Source organism: Lemur catta, chromosome 19 (genome assembly GCF_020740605.2).
Source record: "Lemur catta isolate mLemCat1 chromosome 19, mLemCat1.pri, whole genome shotgun sequence".
Classification (NCBI taxonomy): domain Eukaryota; kingdom Metazoa; phylum Chordata; class Mammalia; order Primates; family Lemuridae; genus Lemur; species Lemur catta.
This window is the reverse complement of record NC_059146.1, coordinates 8,657,901-8,663,900: the sequence shown is the minus strand read 5'-3', so window position 1 is coordinate 8,663,900 and position 6,000 is coordinate 8,657,901.

Sequence of the window (6,000 nt, the reverse complement as noted above, 5' to 3'; positions counted from 1 at the left end):
AGTAATAATGAATTCCTGATTTTTCTAACATCAACTAGTATATATTCCTAAATTTTATGTACTACCGAGAAAATATGAAATATTAAATAATAAATATATAAAATGGATGGTAGCAGTTCTATTTTGATGTCAGGTAAAATACTTAGAACATCACCTAGTTTTGCTCAGAAATGCTAGTCATAGTGTTGTCATTATTGCAAAAGAAGAACAGAAATTCCATTCTATTTCTTGCCTCAATTTCCATAAACATTATGATCTATATGTATTAACATATTTATTTACAGGTAGTGATTAGTCAGTGATAAAATGTAATTTAGAAGCATGGATCCCACAGTAATGTTTAGAGTATGCAGAAATCACATTTCTGTTTTTTGAATCTTCCCATGCAGAGGTGGGGAACCTGTGGCCTTCTGATTTCAAGATTTCAGGATTGTTCTTTTGCCCCAAAGGAGGCAAGAAAAGCTTCATTTTTTGCTCCTGCACCCTGTTTAATAAAAGGATTTGCTCTGTAAAATTTGGATTCAGTCAAAAGGCCACAGTCAAAGATCCAGAAGGCCACATGTGGCCCCACCCCAAGCAGAACTGTACACTGCAGAGGCCTGCTCTACATATTTTTTGTGGCTTTAGTAGAAACATCAGTACCAGTACTAACCACACTTTACCTTCTAGTTTAAAATAATCATCATTGTTCATTTTAAGAATAAATATAAAGGTTTTTCATTTCTGAAATAACATCATATAAAAAATCTTAGAGACCGATTGAATAAAATTTTAGGCTATCAGACACAGCTTAACATTTTTAATTAGTAGTATATTACAGCCTTAACACATTTAATTACTAATATGTTACATTTGAGAAATATTTATATACATTTTATGTAGAATTAAATATTTTACTTGAGATAAATGCAGATTCACATGTGGCTGTATAAAATAATACTGGAAGATGTTGTGTACTCTTTACCCAGTTCTTCCTAATGGTAACATCTTGCAAAATTATAGTCCAGTATTATAACCAAGATACTGACTTTGACACACTCAAGATACAGCACATTTCCATTGCCAAAAGGATCCCTCACATTGCTCTTTTATAGCCACACAAACTCCCTCCCTCTTAAGCCCTGGACAGCACTAATCTCCATTGCTAAGATTTTGTCATTTCAAGCATGTTGTATAAATCATAAACTAATAACCTTCTTTTATTGGCTTTTGTTTACTCAGTATAATTCTCTGGAGATTCATCCAGGTTGTTACATGTATAAATAGTTCGTGCTATTGTCTGAATGTTTGTGTCCCCCACAAATTCATATGTTGAAATCCTAACTCCCAAGGTGATGGTGTTAACATGTAGTGCCTTTTGGAGGTGAATCAATCATAAGGACAATGCCCTTGTAAATGAGATTTGTACCCTTATAAAAGAGGTCCAGGAGATACCCTTTTCCTTTTCCACCTTGGGAGGACAGAGCTAGAAGGCACCATCTGTGAACTAGACAGCAGGCTTTCACCAGACATCAAGTCTACTGGGGCCTTCTTGGACTTCCCAGGCCCCAGAACTGTGAAACCAAATTTCTGTTGTTTATTAGCCACGAGTTTGTAGTATTTTGTTATAACAGCCTGAACAGACTAAGACAGTTTGCTCTTCTTTATTACTGAGTAATATTCCATGATATTGATGTACCATAGTTTGTTTAACTTTCACTCATTGAGGGACATCTGATTGTTTCCATTTTTTTCCTATTACAAATAAAGTTTCTATGAACAATCATGTACAAGTTGTGTCTAGTTAGTTTTTCATTTCTCTGGGATACATGTGGTTGTATCGTAAGAGTACAGTTAATTTTTTTTGTTTGTTTTGTTTTGTTTTTTGTTTTTTGACACTTAACTGTTTCCAGAGTAGCTGTACTCTTTTACACTTTTATCAGCAATGTATACTTATACACATCTATTTCTTTTCCAGTACCACACAGTCTTGATTACTGTATCTATATAATTTAAATTATAGATTGATTCATTTTACTTTATTATTGATTTTCAAAATTGGTTTTAGGAATTATAATCCCTTTGCCTGTCCATATAGATTTTCAAGTGATCTTGTCTATATCTACAAAATATCCTACTGGAATTTTCATAGGAAATGTGACAAACTTTTATATCAGTTTGGAGGAAACTTATATCTTTACCATGGTGAGTCTTCCAATTCACGAACATAGTATGTTTCTCCTTTTATTTAGATCTTTTATTTCTTTCATCAACACTTTGTCGTTCTCAGCATATAAATCCAGTACATGTTTTGTTTGATTAACACTGTTTCTTTTTTTTCAGCAGTTGCAAATGGCTTTATATTTCTATTCAGTATTTTTGTGTCCATTGCAACTACAGTTGACCCTTGAATAGTATAATTTTGAACTGTTTGGGTCCACTTAATACATGGATTTTCTTCTTCTTCTGCCACCACTAAAACAGCAAAATTAACCCCTCCTCTTTCTCCTGCACCTCAGTCCACTCAGTGGGAAGATGATGAGAATAAAGACCTTTATAATGATCCACTTTTACTTAATGAATAGTATATATATTTTCTCTTCTTTATGATTTTCTTAATAAAATTTACTTTTCTCTAGATTTATTGTAAGAATGTTGTATATATAACATATACAACATACAAAGTACGTGTTAATCAACTGTTTATGTTATTGGTAAGGCTTCTGGTTAACAGTAGGGACTTTTTGATAAAAGTCATTCCCACTGGAGTTAACTGATCTCTCCTTGTGGTTTTGATTTGCATTTCCTTGATGGTTAGAGATGTTGAGCATTTTTTCATATATTTGTTGGCCATTAGTCTATCTTCTTTTGAAATTTTTCTGTTCATGTCTTTTGCCTAATTTTCAGTGGGATGGTTAGATTTTTTTTTTCTGTTGGTTTGCTTATGTTCTTTATAGATTCTAGTTATTAGCCCTTTATCAGATGTATAGCATGCAAATATTTTCTCCCATTCTGTAGGTTGTCTGTTCACTCTAATGATTATTTCCTTGGCTGTGTAGATGCTTTTTAATTTGATCAGGTCCCACTTATTTATTTTTGTTGTTGCTGTGATTGCTTTTGGGATCTTCATAAATTCTTTGTCTAGGCCAATGTCTATAAGGGTTTTCCTAACATTTTGTTGTAGAATTCTTATGGTTTCACGCCTTAGGTTTAAGTCTGTTATCCATAGTGAGTTGATTTTTGTGAGTGGTGAGAGGTGTGGATCCTGTTTTAGTCTTCTATATGTGGCTATCCAATTTTCCCAGCACCATGACACACTATTTTTTTAAATTTTTGTGAAGACAGGGTCTCTTTATGTTGCCCTGGTTTGTCTTGAAATCATGGCCTCAAATAATCCTCCCACCTAAGCGTCCCAAAGTATTGGAATTACAGGCATGAGCCACAATGTCAGGCTGTATTTTGTATTTCTTTGCTAAACTTTCTGTTTTCTTTTCTAAGATATTCCAAATTTTTTTGTTTCAGGTTTATTTATCACTTCTCTTCGAAGCATTTTTGTGGCAACTGCTTTAAAATCTTTGTCAGATAATTCTAAAACTTCTGTCATCTTGGTGTTGGCATCTATTGACTGTCTTTTTAAAATTCAATTTGAGATCTCTCTGGTTCTTGAAATGTCAGTTGATTTTTTAGCGAAACCTGGACATTTGGGGTATTATGTTATGACACTGGAGATCTTAAAGCTCTGTTTTAGCTGGCTTTCTTTGCCACCACTCTGACACAAGATGTGTATGCAGGCTAGGGGCCACTGCCTCAGTGCTGTCAGATGAGTGTCGAAGTCTAGGTTCCTCACTCAGGATTCCCTGACCCACAAGGAAAGTACCTCATTTCTACAGGGTGCGTGTAGGAATTCTGGCCCCCATTAGGCTTCCATTGATATCTCCCTGGGTGGAAGGAGCATAACACCTCTTTACTGATCCTCACTGGTCTCCACTGACACCACAGAGAGAGTGGCCTTACAGCTGATGGTAGTGAAAGGCCTGACTCTGCAGTAGATCTTCACTGACACAACCACAGATGGGCGTAGGAGGGACAAGTTATTATTACTTAGCTCTGATGGATGTCAGGCTAACCTTATGGTCTCTAATGGCATCACAGGGAAGGGGACTATTTTTGCCTGGTAAACATGGAAGTACTGACTTCTTACTTGGCCTTTCCCTGTGGGAAGAAGGAGGAATTGGGGTGCTTTATTAGTCAGGTTTCTCCAGAGGAAAAGAAACCAACAGAGGATGGATGTACGTGTTTGTGTGTGTGTGTGTGTGTGTGTGTGTGTGTGTATAGACACTGTTGACCCGTGAACACCATGGGTTTGAACTGCACAGGTCCACTTATATGCGGATTTTTTCAATAAATACAGCAAGACCTCTGTATCTGCGGGTTCCACATTCATAACCAAATGGGTTGAAAATACAGTGTTCACGGAATGTGATACCTGTGGATGCAGAGGGCTGGATTTTTGTATATATGGGTTTCACAAGGCCAACTGTGGGACTTGAGTATACTGGGATTTTGCTATCTGTGGAGGTCCTGGAGGCATACACCTATGATACCAAAGGATTGCTGTGTTTTAATGTAGTACGTTTTAAGGTTTGTGGTCAGCAAACTGGAGACCCAGAAGAACCAGTGATGGTGTTGCTCTAGTCCAATTCCAAAAGCATGAGAGCCAGGAGCCAATGCTGTAGTTCCTGTCATCAGCCATGCAGGCTCAAGGTCTAAGAAGAGCCAATGTTTCAGTTCGAATCTGAAGGTAGGAAAAAACAGATATCCCAGCTAGGAGGCACTCAGGCAGCAGTTGCTTCTTACTTGTGAGAGGGTCAGGTTTTTCTGTTCCATCCAGGCCTTTAACTGGTTCAATAAGGCCCACACATACTGGGGAGAGCAATGTGCTTTACCCAGTCTATTGATTTAAATGTTATCTTATCGAGAAACACCCTGACAGACATACTCAGAATACTGTTTTGACCGAATGGGCACTGTTTGACTCAATCAAGTTGGAATGTAAAATATAAAATTTACTATCACAGGTGTCTTGTTATAACTTGGCAGGGATGGAAGTGTAGACTTTCCACTTTGTTTTTTAAAAATTTGTGTTGGTTGGTTGTAGTAAAGCATTTACTGTCTAAAAGTTTTTCTGTCTTGCTAAGCTGCTCCTTTTCTGTTCCTTTGGCTAGAGAGAACAGGTTTTAGCTGGGGCAAATAAAATCTGTGTCTGTATGTCTAGGTGGCTGATATTTTCAGCTGAGATATATGAGGCAAAATGAAAACTAGGGAACTTAGCACGATGTCATTTGTTTGGGTCTCAAGTTTCCTATCTGCCTTTTGTCCTCCACCGTTGAATGTCTATGTTTGTTTTATACAAAATGTCCAGGGTTTTTGGTGTACTTAATTGGAGAAAAAGGAAAAAATATGTCTCTTCCATCTTCCTGAAAGCAGACCTTCAAGAAATCAATTTTCAATATTTTTGATCAGAGATCCGATCTGTGTATCACAAGGTCAAGAAGCAGCTTGGCAGTTACCGCACTGAATTTTGTGAGCTGGTATTTTATCCTGAATTTGGGCTTTGTTGTTGATTACATTGATTAGAGACTTGCCAAATTATCAATTCCTGCTGCACTTTTTAGAGACAGTTTTTACAAATAACTTTAAATATATGAATTCTGGTCTCTAGTGTTTCATGGGCTGTGACTTTTTTTTTCTTCATCTTTGTTCATATGAGGTAGACGGAAACATATCTGAAGTCAATTGCAGAAAGTTGTTCTGCTTACATGTAAAAGCCGTTCAAGAGATAGACCTTATGGGAACAGAAATGATCCTGACTATGTGGTTTAAAGCCTTAAGGGGAATGTGTTTCTATGCTTTCATTTAAAAACCTTGAAATAAATGAAAATATTTCAAGCATCATTTTTTCTAGTTATAGTCATGCCTTTTGGAATGTTCCTGTGTTTCTACAGTGTATCATTTCTTAAC